The sequence below is a fragment of the Centruroides sculpturatus genome, unplaced genomic scaffold, assembly GCF_000671375.1.
Source record: "Centruroides sculpturatus isolate CEXI.00-Female unplaced genomic scaffold, Cexi_2.0 scaffold1601, whole genome shotgun sequence".
In the NCBI taxonomy this organism is placed as follows: domain Eukaryota; kingdom Metazoa; phylum Arthropoda; class Arachnida; order Scorpiones; family Buthidae; genus Centruroides; species Centruroides sculpturatus.
Window position 1 is genome coordinate 113,078 of NW_019385956.1, and position 15,891 is coordinate 128,968.

Consider the following 15,891-nt stretch of genomic DNA (forward strand, 5'->3'; position numbering starts at 1 on the left):
AGGATGTGAGAAGTATTTTGTGGGGCGGAGGGATAAACGTTACACGCAGATATCTGAAGATTGTAAAGTTACAATCAGGAAAAAAAAATTCTCTGGAAATTATCGCTATCGAACGAATATAAATAAGAGTCAAAAGCAAAACCGAAAAATGGTGAATGAACAGGGAGGGGGCGGAAGTGATTAGTGCGCAGTCTCCGAATAGTGGTATGCGCGTGCGCTACAAGGTCAGCGAGGTCTCTAGACGTTGAAGCCTTAAGGTTGAATGGAGAAATCTGAATGAAAGGTGGTCGACGTTATGGCCTACGGCATTGCATACCACAGCAATACATCCTGGTTAGCCTGCTTGCTTCCCATTTGTTGTCAATGTCATGAAAATAGCTGTGTGAAAATACTTTTTTTTTTTTTTCCTCTCTCTTCTTCGCTTATTTTGGCACGAAAGAACTTAGTGTTTATTTCCAGTTTTAAATAGTTTTTAAATGTGGACGTACCCATATTATTGTTTACGTATACTCTCCTTTTTATCTACTTATCTGACGAATTATTTTTCGAAAGTCTGATATGCTTTTACACATTTCGATACAGTGCTATACTGTACCAAGACGTATACATACGATATACAGCCAGCTGTTATTTGTTATCGTTGAAAACTTTTAAAACTGACATGTATCAACATCAGATTTTGTCCTTTATGCCCCTTTTTTTTTATTCTATCCAGTTGATATTTCTTATAAAATCTCTTTACTTAAATATACTTTAATTACAATTCTTGTTTTAAAATTAAAGAAGAAAGACCACTTTCTAATAAGATAATTAATCTTAAAAAAAAAATATATATATATATTTTTCTAAGTGTAATGAATATATTTGCACAGTTACTTGATTCGCGGGTGTAAAGATTTGCAGAAAATTAGTCAAATTTATTTCGATTTCTATAGTTAAAGAAGGACGAAAATTTATCAAAGTTCTTTCTATTGCTGGGTCGAAAGTATTTTAAGACAAGGCAATACAAAAAGAAAAATTGTTATGTGAAGATAAGTGACCTGACACATCACAGTCAATTAGTTCAGTTGTTGGCGAAGTTGTTGATGATTATTTAGTCCACAGGATCGTATGTCAAATCTATCACCATGTGCAGCCACCATCTTAGCCTTACCAATAATCAAAACCTTGCTTACAACTTGTCAGATAAGGAGAGTGGTTTGGCTAATAAGGTCTACATTCTTATACAGTATATAAAAATCTAGATATTTATTAAATTTATATAAAATTACATTGAAATATAGCCTATATATATATATAGCATGTAATTAAAAGTACGGAATGATATTTTTAAAAATTCCAATCCGCTTTCTAATGAATGAATATTATTTTATTCATTGAGGTTAAGTGAAAAAGCGAAAATACTTCTCCAATTACGTCACCGGATATCTGATTCACGTGACCTACGTATAATGAATAGTAGTAAGAAATTATATTGTGCACCGAAGAGGTCAGATATCTCCCACGTACTATACAACATATTAAAGATGAGTAAGAATATCATTCAAGGACTCTCTGCATAGCATTTTCAATGGATGACACACTAGAACTAAAGGTTTTGAAAATAGATACATAGCTAATGTTTCAGAAGGTTGTAAAATTATATCTTAACTTTTTTACAAAGAAGGGACAGTCTTTAATTTTAAACTTTTAAAAACGCTTTAATTCGACCCCTTTCTTCCTCTTCCCTACCTACTGTAACACATAACGAACTAGTATAATTATTTGACGTCCTTTACTAAATAAAAACGTAATGAGATAATTTTCCGAGATTTATTAACTGAAAACGAATGTAGTGAAGATAATTAAAAACTAATTTTGCTCAAATTTAGGCGCCATTTACGCCCTTTTTCAGGAGTAAAGAGACCTTGAGGTCGAGCACGTGACTTTAGTGGGTGTTGACGTCATCGAGACGCCCTCATTTTGCTTTCACTGACTCATTTGAAGTGTTTACTTAGGAGGCTTGAGCAATTTTTGGGGTTTTCTAATTGTCGAGATTTCGTCAAGGATTCCGCCTTTATCTATTTAAGAAAAAAGAAGAAAAAAATTAAAGGAGGTTTACCGAATCACGTGAGCGGAACCACAAAACTCATTTTGAGGTTAAGGAAAATGCTTCTCGTTTTTCTCCTATTTAATCACACGGTGGTGTACTCCAGTTAGGAATTTCCTGACGATAACATGATTTCGGTCAGTGTTAATGATGTCAATACAGTAAAAAAAAACAAGGAGGGAAGGGGGAAAAAACGCAGCGAGTGTCGTCAGTCGAACCTTGACTGATATACCTGATACGATTGATTTTGACGCTTTAAACTTAATTGAAATGGCAATTACTGCCATTAAAAATTAAAACACGCCGATAAAAGTTTTAAAAACTGATATATAAAAAAATTACAGTATTCTTTAATGCGGAAATTCCGGACAAATAAACCCTTACAGCTACAAATGTCACCGTGCAAGAGCCGTGCAGTCTGCTTCAATTGCCGAACTTTTTCCTCACTGTTTCTATCCCCCTCAGGGCCTCATCAGATCAGCCAAAGAACCCTTGGTTCCAAGAACTATCGGCGTTGAACCCCCCGAGTAAACAATGTCATGTTAAAATGCCACATTCTTGTCATGCTCCAACCTAACCGAACTTGAACTGCTAGCGTACTTCCTATTAACACCGGATTTATCATTTTTCTTTACAGATAAATAAAATATACTTATAGAATTAATTGCACAATAGTAATTTACAATCGTATTTTCTATTTTTCCCCTCCCCTCTACATTACTATTATGTGCCAATGTTCGGTGGAGGGTTACGATCCGTGAATACCGTAGTTCTTTGATCTGTTAGCTAAGAAAAATTGTCACAGTTAACTGAAGTTGAAACAGGATGTAACTTATTGTTCAACAAAAATATTATCTATAATGGTAGAGATATCTAGGGCTAGATATAAGGTTTTTATTCATTATGACCACGTATAAAGAACTCCATTCATTTGTACTTCGCTCCAGAATGATAGCAATTCCATTCTGTGTGATCGTTGACAATATTTATCGCTTTAAATTATTAATACCGAATCTATTTTCATTATTTCTCACTAGATGGAGTGATTAATTTTTACAGATTAATGGCGTCATTAGCGCCATTAAAAATTATTTATGGAATTTTTTTGTATTAAAAAATTATTTGCTTTTTTTAACAGTATTTTTTTTAAAATATANAATTTAGGAAAGAAATGGGCTAACAATTGTGATAGGTCATCTCTAACATTCCCTTCATACACATATATATCGAACACAATTTACTAAATAATTTTATTTAAAAAATTATGTTATATGTATATAAATTTTACACGTGTATTTTAATATATCCTTTCTTTAAAGATATAAATAAACGATATTTAATGCGCAAAAACAACCTTATAAATTCAAATATTTTTTTTAAGTATTTGAATAATCCTTTCTTATTTAAATTACGTCATTATTCTCTCTTATAAATTTCGGATTTACGAATTTAAAAATGTTAATCCCGAAAGATGTTGATACATTTAACAAAAACTAGAATCGCAAACAAACCGGTGGATCTAGAAATAAACTGTTTTAACATGTTCCTACATATCAGACTTTGTTTTTTTTTTGTAACAAATGATGGTACTGTAATAAAAAAAAAAGATTCAGTAAGTATAATAGATAATGTACAAAAATTGTTGCGACTTGACGAAATATGCTATATGCTATTGGCCGTATTACACGTGAGAAGATGCAGTTAAATGAAGTGCAAGCTACTGGAGCCTTTAAAATGTCACGCAACGACAAAGTAATTTACTTGTGAAAAAATGAATTTGTAATAATTCACCAGAGCATCTTCAATATGCAACATTTTTATGGAGAGAAGGATTTAGCAAGCTTATATATATTAAATATCTATATAGCTTTTATAGTTATATATTTACAGCTACATACATCTTAATATAGGCTATATTAGATATTGAGGTAGACTGAATAAAAAGTATATAGGTAACATAATTACATTTTAAATTTTCTGCTAAAAGAAGATGCATTTTTCTTTACATTTAAGTAAAAAAGATATTTTTTTAATTCTTTAAAAAAAAGGAATTTTATTAAAGATATCAAGACAAGTTTCAAGGTAAGTCTATTATTTTGTAAAAAGAAAAAAAAATTAAATTTATCCATTATTTTCGTAACGATAGTTCTTTAATTTGGTCAGTCAGATGGTCACGCGGTAAAGATATTAGAATATCCGGGTTCGAATCCAGTCCAGACCTTCATAATTTATCATGGTCAATAAGAATCGGGGCGTTCTTTAGCTATTACTTATGACGGTCGACCCACGTATTGAGACATCGTTCCCCGTCTCTTACTCATATTGGTGGTCCCCATTGCGGGTCAGACCCGCCCGTAATGGGCGTAATTATGATTGGTTATATAGTTTACAATGTGTTGATGAAAATGACGTGCCAGGAATTAAATTTGCTAAGAACTACTAAATAAATTTAAATTACAATCGCATTTATTCTTAGTTTTTATTAACATAGACCTCAAAATAACAAAAAAAAAATTACATTACAGGTACAAAAATACAACCGTATTGAATTGAAATTTGTTAAAAAATAAAGTTTGTTTTATTTTTTTATTTAAATTATTCTTGTTTTTGGACTGTTTAAAGCCTTTATCCTCCTTGATTACACCAATGGCTGGAGTGCCTGGCATTCAATCAATCAATCAATCCTTTACTTAATGTAAGTTTTTAAAAATGCAGATATTAATATAAAAATAAATATTTTAAAATTTATTAAAATAAAATTGTTTAAATTAATTTAAAAATTAAGATTATTTTCTAGAATTTAATTTTCATAAATAAGTTAAAAACAAATCAAGCAGAAAGAAGTCTAAAAATAATATATTATTACTTTAATAAATTGAATTTTAACTTAAATTTATAGCAATAAAAAGATGTAAGCCTATAAGAGATCCCTAACATTTACTTCAAGTTATAAAGTGTCGAAAATATTTTTTAAGTAACAAAAAATTATAATTTAATGTAAAAAAGTAATTCAGAAATATAAACGAGTAGGCAAATATAAATATTTTTTAATATTAAATAAAAAAAAATAAATTATGGCAACGTTTTGAAATTCTATTGCCGATAGATGGCGACACATATTAAGAATTGATTAAATAAACTTTTTAAAATTAATTATAATTATAAAAAGATTATAAAATATTTATTAATTACCAATTGTATTTTAATACCATAATATTAATTATAATTATTAAATAAAATAAATAGTAATAATTTTTCTCTTTTATTTAAAAATCAATTTAAGCCACATTAATATGTTTAGTTTCAGGAAATATAATAAACATGATTTATCAAAAATTTAAATATGATTTAAAGAAATTTTTATATTCAAATTTTTATATTGTTTAATGTAATTTAAGTAGAGTTTAAGCAAGTTTTCATGCACAGTTTGAATAGAGTTTATGTAGAAGTTTGCATAGGGTTTAAGTAAGGTTTAAACAAGGATTTGCGTAGAATTTAAATAAGGTTCAAATGTTTCCTTTTTATAAATTTGCAAAATAATTCTTAATGAAACAACGATTTAAACAATACATTTACTGGACGAAAGTGTCATTTAATACGATCACGTTTGTTAATTGTTTATTTTATAAAAATTTTTAAATATTTTTCTATTTATTATTAATAAAATTGTCGTCAATATGTAGGCGATGTTTATAATTTTTATATCCTATTTTATAATTTGAGTAGAATTATTAGGAAGTGTCATGTTTACGTACAGTATATTATTTAGTAACCTTGTCTTGAACCCAATGAGATAATTTAGTAAGAGCCCCAGCCATAGAAAATTTCAAAATCTACTTTCTTTTATGTAAAATAACGTAATATTAAAAAAAAGGCGTATTGTTTTATTTAATTTAGGAAAGAAATGGGCTAACAATTGTGATAGGTCATCTCTAACATTCCCTTCATACACATATATATCGAACACAATTTACTAAATAATTTTATTTAAAAAATTATGTTATATGTATATAAATTTTACACGTGTATTTTAATATATCCTTTCTTTAAAGATAATTCCACGTAATAATAGATAATCACTAAGAGATGCTTTTATCGTTATTATCAATTTAAGTTTATAGAACGGAGAAACTAATTATGATAAATGCTTAAGAACTGACAAAGAAAATTGTCGGCATGTAAATATCTTTGATACAAGTACTTTAAAGCATTATTATTTATCATTTTAAAAATAATTAATTTAAAGTACATGACATGTATTCATTCATTTTGTATAGTTTTGTATCCTTCAACATAATACAAGTAGTAAATTACCCTGTCTTACTTGTTAATAAGACAGGAGGTATTTTTTAAACTTTTCCATGTGTTTTAACGTTTAAATCAAGTAAATATTTATTTATATTTTAATACTGTATATGTATAAAACATTTTGTTTTTTACAATGTTCTATTTATTGTTTTATATAGCTATAAACATTATTTAATTGTTACATATAAAAGAAATATCAATAAAGTAGCCTTTATTCTTTTATTAATTTTTTATTTCTGCTTAGTTTATTTATTAAACTTTTTTTTTTTACAGTTATTGAGAATTTACTTGCTAAATATATTTAATATTTTGATATAAGTGTTATTTTATTTTATAAAAAATCTGTAATAAAATACAAAAATACGTAGTGGACTTGTGACGACCGAGAATAATTTATATATACAATGCCAGTGATTTATGGGTCCTGGAGCTAGGGTCTTCAGGCCCCTCTATACCTTCTGACGTGACTCTCTCGGTTTATCATGTTTATTTCTTGCTTTACTCACTTGAAATTATATAAATTGATTATATAAATTTCATAGTTAAATTTTATTACACAAATTTCCGACATGGACTACAACCCTGGTTTCCACTCCCTCTCGTTGGCTCTATATAAAATTTTATGAGACAAATAAGTCAGTTACTCAAGTGTTAGAATGGTTTCGTATGGTTGTCGTGGTTTCTACCTGCCCCAAGCAGAAAAATGATTTACACGTAGTATAAATTGTTCAGTGAAATCGAATTGTCTATGTATATAGAGAATTACTGGAAGAAAGATTAGTGATGAAATTATTAAGCTAGTACACGAACTGTTTGTGCATAATTCTAAAAAATCAATCAGACTGGAGACTAAAGAACTAGGAATTAGTCGATGAGGATTTTTTGAAAAACATATCGAAGGAATTTCGTAGGGATGTGTGTCAAATCACAGGTGGAGGACATATTGAAAACTTATACAGTAGATACTGACAAAAATTGAAGTGTTACAGCATTCTTCACAACAAATCTCAAACAATTATCTTCATATGTATTTGAAATTTGTTGTGAAGAAGTATTATATCAATAGTAAAGTAAAATCACAATAAAATGTCAAACTTATTTACTACATTAAGAAACACTCTGTATATAATATAATACATACTCTACTTGTTTTAACAGCATGCATTAGTGATAAACAAAACAGAGTACAGTGGTACCTCGGTATACGTTTGCTGTAGAATACGTCCAATTCGGAATACGTCCTGTTTGGACAAAACAAATTTTGCTCGGTATACGACTTTTGTTCGGTATACGACTTAATTTAATTTAATTATACGCGCCATCTATGAACAAGTAGCACTATCGGTGTAGTAGGCCAGACTAAACGTTCGCGGTGCCTCGGTTTATAACTTCGTTAAATTTCTTCTGATTTTAATTTGTAAGCAAAATTTAATTAGTTTTATTAATGGTGAATTGCAAAAAGGCAAATGAAAAGCAACAGAAAACTAAAAAATTAACTAGAATCACAATGGAACTGAAAAAAGAGATTGTTGAGAAATATGAAAGCGGTATGCGTGTTCGAGATTTAACTGCTGCATACCGTATTCCGAGAACGACGATATCGACAATCGTGAAAAATGAAGACATTATTAAATCTGCTAACGTTGCGAAAGGGGTTAAAACAATTTCTAAACAGAGATCAAAGACATTAGTTCGTGTCGAGAAATTGCTTTTGCTTTGGATAGCTGAAAAACAGTGTGCTAGAGACAGTGTATCACAACCATTTAGTTGCAAGAAAGCTAAAAAGATACATGCTGATCTCATGAAAAATCAAGCAGGAACTAGCCAGGAAAGCGAGGTGTTTCAAGACAACCATTTTTTTTTTTTTCACATGAGAATGGATTAATCATTTTTACATTACTTCTTATGGGAAAGGTTGGTTCGGTANAGCTCAAGCCTAGATGGTCCGTCGGTCATATGCTCCAACAGTACGTCCGCCATACAGGCGATAGGCAATACAGTATTTTCCTGTATCTTCTCGTCCCCGGCACTTCTTATCGACATTGCGGACAATATTAGTCAGCATCCCGGACCACGTGGGAATAGGCATTAACGAGGCGGCAGACAGAGCCGCGAGCGCGGATACCCTTTCAGGCTGTTGGCGTAGGTCACTTACGGCCCCGCGATTTAATCCGAGAGTATAGAGAAAAACAAAAAATAGGGATCGCAGAATTGTGGTAAGCGAACTTGCGGAATAAAGGACGAGATCATCTCAGATCCTTCGCTCCCTGGCCTTACAGGCACGCTTCTCAGAACGCGGAGACCCTCTTGGCCCGCCTTAGAACAGACACTGCCCTTCTAAACGGGTTCCTCTGTTCTAGAAACCTACAAGCTTCACCAGACTGTTCGTATTGTGGCGATCAGGATACATCCAGGTTGCGGCCGACGTTTTCAACGCGAAAACGTGTACGTCGGACGTTCAGCGCCGCTTTCCTGAAGGCCTAGAAGTTTGGCAATGGTGTTTGGAATGTCGAGCGTGATTCCACTGACTATTCAAACACCATTGTCAAACTTCTAGGTTTATAGGAAAGCGGCGCTGAACGTCCGACGTACACGTTTTCGCATTGAAAACGTCGGCCGCAGCCTCTCTATTAATTATTAAATATATATTGAATATTAATGTATTTATTATATTATGTTAATAAAAATATGTTTTATTAATAGGCTATATTTAACCAAGAATACCAAGAACCAAGAAGTTAGAAGCTAATACAATTCTCAGGGGCTATCAAATTTAATTCCTGATATTCCAATGATCTAATAAAGTGATTCAAGATAAAGAGAAATATAAAAAAATCACAAATACTATACAATTACACAAACGAACGTAAAATAAAAAATATAATTATTTTGTTTTGCATAGAAACCCTTAATTAAAACTTTTCCAATCATAATTAGAAAGTTTTCATGGATAAATTAACCCAGATAAATCAGGCTGAAAATGGTAAAGGCCACCCTGCCACTCTGGGAGATCCGAAATCGAATCAGGATTGTGACTATCAAGAAACTTTAATGGGCGATCTGTCCAGGTATGTCAGGTGCCATCTCTCACCACACGGCCACCGCATTGGCCGAATTCATAAACATGATTAAAAAGTCCAATTAGTACCCACATGGAGGAAAGAGTAAACAAATAAAAAAAATTTTAGCAACGAGTTTCTTAGCTTATCCGGCAACATTTGGTGGTGCCATCTGTTACGATATTTTATCAGAAATAATTTTTGTGTGTGTTTAAATATTATAAAATGGTAAACAACTCAACTTTAAAGATAGGGATAGGTTTTATAAAAAAAAATATCATCAACCCCTAATACACAAACCTTCCTGCAAATTTTCATAAAATTTCGATAAAAAGCACAGGAATTATTAATCTTCAATGAGGATGAACAAAATCGTGCCCCACACACTCTAACATTGGGTATGGAAAAAACTCTTTTAATACATATAGAGCAGAAATAAGCGAAAATTAAAAAAAAATTAAAAGTTTGCTTATTTACTTATTATAAATTGGTAAGTTTTTGGAAAACTTAGCAATTTATGCTAATTTTTTCCAGTAATATTCTTAATAAGTTTTTATTTTCTTAACTTAAGCTACATAATGCCTAAATAGGAATTAACAACAGCTCCCATCTTATTGTACCTTAACTTAGAACATCGGAAATGTTTCAATATAAATTTTAAAATAATGACAAATTTAAAATAATGTTGCTAATTAATTGGAATTTATTAAAATCCACCTTTCTAACAAAAACTGATTCCAAAAATTAAAATTATTTCTTGGATATTAAATTTAAGCAGAAATATATAACGAGCGATTATTTATTGACGTCGTCACAATGCTCTCAATTTTAGTAGTGTCTTACCCCTGTACATCACACTTTTCCTATTAACAATAGAGCCATGCCGGTCTTCTATCTAACTCCGAAAATTTTCGAATTGAAATAACGTGACTTCCGGTGCAACCGAAAGTTCGTATATAGTTAATCGGATCTCTTGCCCCTAAGCTTTCCTTATCTGGGTTCCACTTTCATCTATCTAACCCCATTCTTGAGATTAAGGAAAGACAGACAACAGACGGATGCCAGTGGAAATTTATGTCTACAATTTTTGAAAATTGCAGCCCAATAACGAATAAAGTCTTTATGAAGAATGAGCGCTTGCCGATCATCTGTCATTTCTTCAACAGCAGTAGTACAGTACATTCCCTTTGCATTTCAGCACGATAATGCAAGCATCTATTCTTGTGGTTTCAGAATAAGGATATTGAGGTTCTAGATTAGCCGATGGAAAACCTCTGGAAAGTTCTTATGAAAAAACTATACGTAGATAACTATTCTTTTACATCAGTTGAACACGTAAAAATACACGCAATTCTGCAGGCTTAGGAAAAGGTGGATGTGAAGATCTTGCTAAATCTTGTTCAGATCATGTCCAACAGAATATGTTTACCATTTCGGTTATGTTACTGACAAGTTTTCATTGGTTTAATATGCCTAATCTATCTATAATGGGCATTTTGCAAAGGTTCAGCTCTAATGAGCCGTTTCTTGTTCGTTGCACATATAGGTCTGCACATAAGAAATTAAATGACGAAAAGAAAATATTCAAATATTTGTTGTAGGAAATGTGTTTTATGTGGAAAAAAGGAATGACGAAATATCATTATTTCATTTTCCTGCAAATGAAAATGGATAATGCTAAATCTTTTACAATATGCTAATTTCATATACAGTAGACCCCTATAATTACGGTCCCTATAATTACAATTCCTATAAAACTGCGAAAAAATTGCGACGGTATCCGTAAAAACCCGTAAAAAACTCCTATAATTACGTAAAACGTCATCGGGCAGCCGAACTACTTTCCCGCCGTCCGTAGCGCCACGCTACGGAGAGATTTCTATCGTCTGGACAGTATTATATAAATTATATATAAATTAGGTACTGTACATATAATTATATATTAATTATATATAAATTAGGTACTGTATATATAATTATATATTAACTTATTGTAACTTTGTTATAATTAAATATATAATTTCCGCCGTCTAGCGTGGCGCCACGCTACGGAGATTTTACGCTAACTATCGTCTGTACAGTATGTAAATTAGGTACCGTAAGTCTAATACAGTACTGTAATTTTATACATTTCTTGTGAAAGAAACATTTCTTATTCAACGGCGATTAAAATTATTTATATTAATGATGTCTCCAAAGTTCTACGAAGTTTTCACAGAAAAATAAGTTGTTAGAAATCGGTCGCTATTTTCTGAGCTGTTCCGCGACGAAAACAAGCTTTAGCAATGGGGATGTCTAATTGCACACTTCGGTAAGTAATCCTACAAATTTTTGTTTATAGCGTAGTTTATACGGATTATTTCCAAAAAAAATATACGTATTTTGGAAATGTTGAGTCGGATTAGTCTAGAATCGATTAATTTTATGGAAGAAAACCTTTCAATCAGCCGTAGTCCGTAAACTTCACACATGTCGGGCTGTGATTGGAACGACTCGTAAGAAATCGGATTCCTAAAAAATGGAACGTATCTATGATTTTATAGGGGGGTCGACTGCACATTTTTCATTCTCTGTGTTATTAATTACTGTGGAGCATCTTTATTGAATTACTATTTGGATCTTTTAGATTAAACATGAAAGAATGAGGGCTACACAATTACAAGATTGTATTAAACGTGATATTACTGATTTAGATCACGATGAAACAATTAAAAATTATCTAATAACAACGTGTATTAAAGTTTGGGGTTTTTTTATTCGTATGCGGCAACGTGACACGTGGGCGAAATGCCGACGGAGGAATGAATCCCGGGAGGTCTTTTATGGGAAACTGTCCCTTATTTAGGTGTTGCTAACGTGAATAAAATACGGAAAACTCTATGTGACCAGGCGCGAAGCCAACAACTATCAGTGTTCATTGGTTTCATCCACTCGGCCACTGGTGAGTCACTACATAAATTGAAGTCATGGTTTAGAATTGTATTAAAATATTCAACAAAAATTGAAAAAAATATATATATATATATTAGAAGAAGAAAGTAAAACACTTATTAAGTATTTAATTATTTTTAATCAACTGTTCTATTTTATATCTAATACATAAGAGTGTATTATCAATCTTAAATGTTTTATCATATAATTTAAAAAATTACTTTCGCGTATAATGTGTTAGTTTTATACTCATCTTTTATGTTTTATATTTTATTCTGTATTAAGAATAGCACTTATATAGAATTTATTTCTGTATTTCAGAATGGGTTAAGAAAAAAATTAGGATAATCTTTATAAAATATATTAAAATTACTGTTCTTGAAGCAAATCAAATGTGAAAAAAATTTGGAAAAACTGCTATCGATAAAGTAATATTACTGTAATCGCTCTTCTGAAAGCGAAGTCTGTGACGAAACATCTTGTAAAGCCTTAGGTAACTTAGGGCTCCTAGAATCTAGGCTGACTTTATGTGCCATTTTTAGGCCAACGCTCAGCACGTGGCATACTGAAAGTACAATGGACATGTGTAATACAGGGTGGGAAAGAAAGTCACTTCAGAGCCCTGCTACAGAATATAGAATGCACCCAAAGTTAACTCGCTTATGTCAGAAACATATTAGACCAAGGCAAAACAGATTGATGTGTGTTACATTCACGGCCTTCATCCTGTTGGCGTCCATATTGAATGCAACTCCGAAACTGTAAATGGGAAGGGGTTTATGTGACACATCATTTAGGGTCAGAATTTCACAAGGAATTGATTGCTAAAGGACTTCATTAACCTACCTTGAACGGTTACAAAGTTATGCACTTTATATGATATGCTCAATATATAATATCAAATATAGAATAATAATATCAAATATAGAATGTACCCAATGAATGTACCGTACAGGTACATTCATTGGGTACATTTTATATTCTGTATTAGGGGTGACCTCCTTTCCCACTCTGTATATTTGAAAATTAAAATCATTAAATACATATACACATTAAATATTGATAAACCCAATAACTATTTCGAATGGTTTGTGATATTAACTGCAGAATAACCACTCATTTCGCCTTAAAATTCATCACTAAAATTACGGCAAACACGTGGAACAGACTGTAATACTGTACATTAAATTTGGCCTAGAAATGGCACTTAAAGTCAGTTCGGGTTTAAGGCGCTTAGCCTTAGATATAAAAGAAACGAAGCCTTTCTCTGTGGTTTTTACTGACAATTGCTATCTACAATTGGTCGAGAGAATGTCACGTGATAATAGGCGCCATTTTCTAATCAAACGATAGATAAAGGTCATTGTTGCTCCTGTGTAGTTTTAACGTTGTTCTAATCGTGTATCAGTTATGTTAAAATTGACGCCAGTTCGGCGAAAGAAGCGGTAGCTACGCCACTGATTCTAGCCATGAAAACCTCTTCTATCCATAATAGTAAAGCAAATTTTATTTTTTTTTACTATTATATTTGTATTTATTAATTTGAATATCTTATTGTTGAAATGCCGTGAATCTCAAATAAATTGTTATTAAGTAAGGTTTCAAATCAAAATAATTAGATATATGTTTTTAAACTAAATGTTCAAAACAAATTTCAGGAAGCCTCTTCCGAAGAACTAGGGGCGCACCGATTTTACTTACTCCAAAGCAATGAATATGTGGCTACGCTACTGGTTAGAGAAGAACATCCGTCTTGGACGGAAGCTCAATGGCAGAGGGTGATTTCGTCTAACGAGTCGTTTTTTTTTTTTCCAGTTCTATATAGGAATATCGGACGTAGAGTCATTCGCCGGTCGAATAAAGGACTTACCCAAAAACTGTGTGAAGCACGGTTTAAGTGAGGAGATGTTTCGGATATTCTGGCATCGATGATTTAGTTCTGTATGATGGGACTGTCAATGCTACCAGGCAATTTTGTAATAGCATTTACTACCTGCCATAACCTATCTTCGGTCACAGACAGATGCAATCTTCCAGTAAGGTCTCTCCAAGCCGCATACTGCGCACTTCACTAGTGCATGGCTTCGTCAAAATCCAGTGCCGTGCCGTCCGTGGAAGCGTCGCATTTTATAAAATATAAATACATATTGTGCGAATATTTTCATATTTTAACGTAGTTTGAATTAATTAAAATTAATATTTTATTATAACCGTATTATGTATCTTATTACAAATTTACGATTTATGTATCCGTTGTCATAAAAATTTCTTTCCACTTCTTTCCCAAGACTACAAATATTCAAGTACAAAGTAACCGGTTTCAACTTACTTCTACTCAAGAAGTAAAGTAANACATATTGTGCGAATATTTTCATATTTTAACGTAGTTTGAATTAATTAAAATTAATATTTTATTATAACCGTATTATGTATCTTATTACAAATTTACGATTTATGTATCCGTTGTCATAAAAATTTCTTTCCACTTCTTTCCCAAGACTACAAATATTCAAGTACAAAGTAACCGGTTTCAACTTACTTCTACTCAAGAAGTAAAGTAGTTAAATAATTAAGAGATTAGAGAATTAGGGACATGAAAGAGGCAGAATATTACTTAAACAAAAACTTAAAGGTCAAGAGGGTAGGGAGATAGAGCGGGGGTCACGTGTGATATTTCAACACGGTCGGGGTTAATGAAGATTTTACTCGTTACTAGCATTTATAATTTTTTTTCATACCCTTAAAATTAAACCTTTTGCCATTTTATAATAATAAAAAATATGAAAAGTTTATATAACAAAATCTCATAACAGATGGCGCCACACACAATTTTATTTATTATAATTAAAAGTACTGTATAAAAGTTATTTTCTAAATAAAATCTCACAACAGCCGAGAAAGTTACGCAACTCGTTCCTATTAATAGATTTTTTTATAAAAACAGTTATATTTCATGAAACGAACGATCTTTTTCTCAGTTTGAATACAGAAAGATCTATATTTGATTGTTTCGTTTAAAATACATACACAATATTTTCTATCGGTCAGGTGAATTCATAAAATTTGCTTATTTAATAACACTAATTAACGTTTACGTCAGTGGCGTGCCGTCATTAGAAGCGTTGGAAGCGCCGCTTCCCTCGTATTCTCTAAAAAATAAATAAATATTAATTTTAATTATATGAAAATAATCGCACAATATTTTATTATAACCGCATTATGTATCTTATTATAATTTTCTATACTACACGTGGAAAAAAACAAAACAAAAAATTGCTATTGTATATTAGAATATTAGTGACGGAGTGTAATCTCCTGTATTTTCAGATTACGAAAAGCAAGATTTGCGCATGCGCTTTACAGAATACCAACCTCACCCGGTGTAGCCGGTGGAAGCCTACGACCTTGGGTGAAAGCTGCACACATATAAGATTACAACTCTGTCAAGGACCGGTTCTGGGCTGTTAGCCGCCTGCCCACTAGATATTTCGATTACGTGAATAA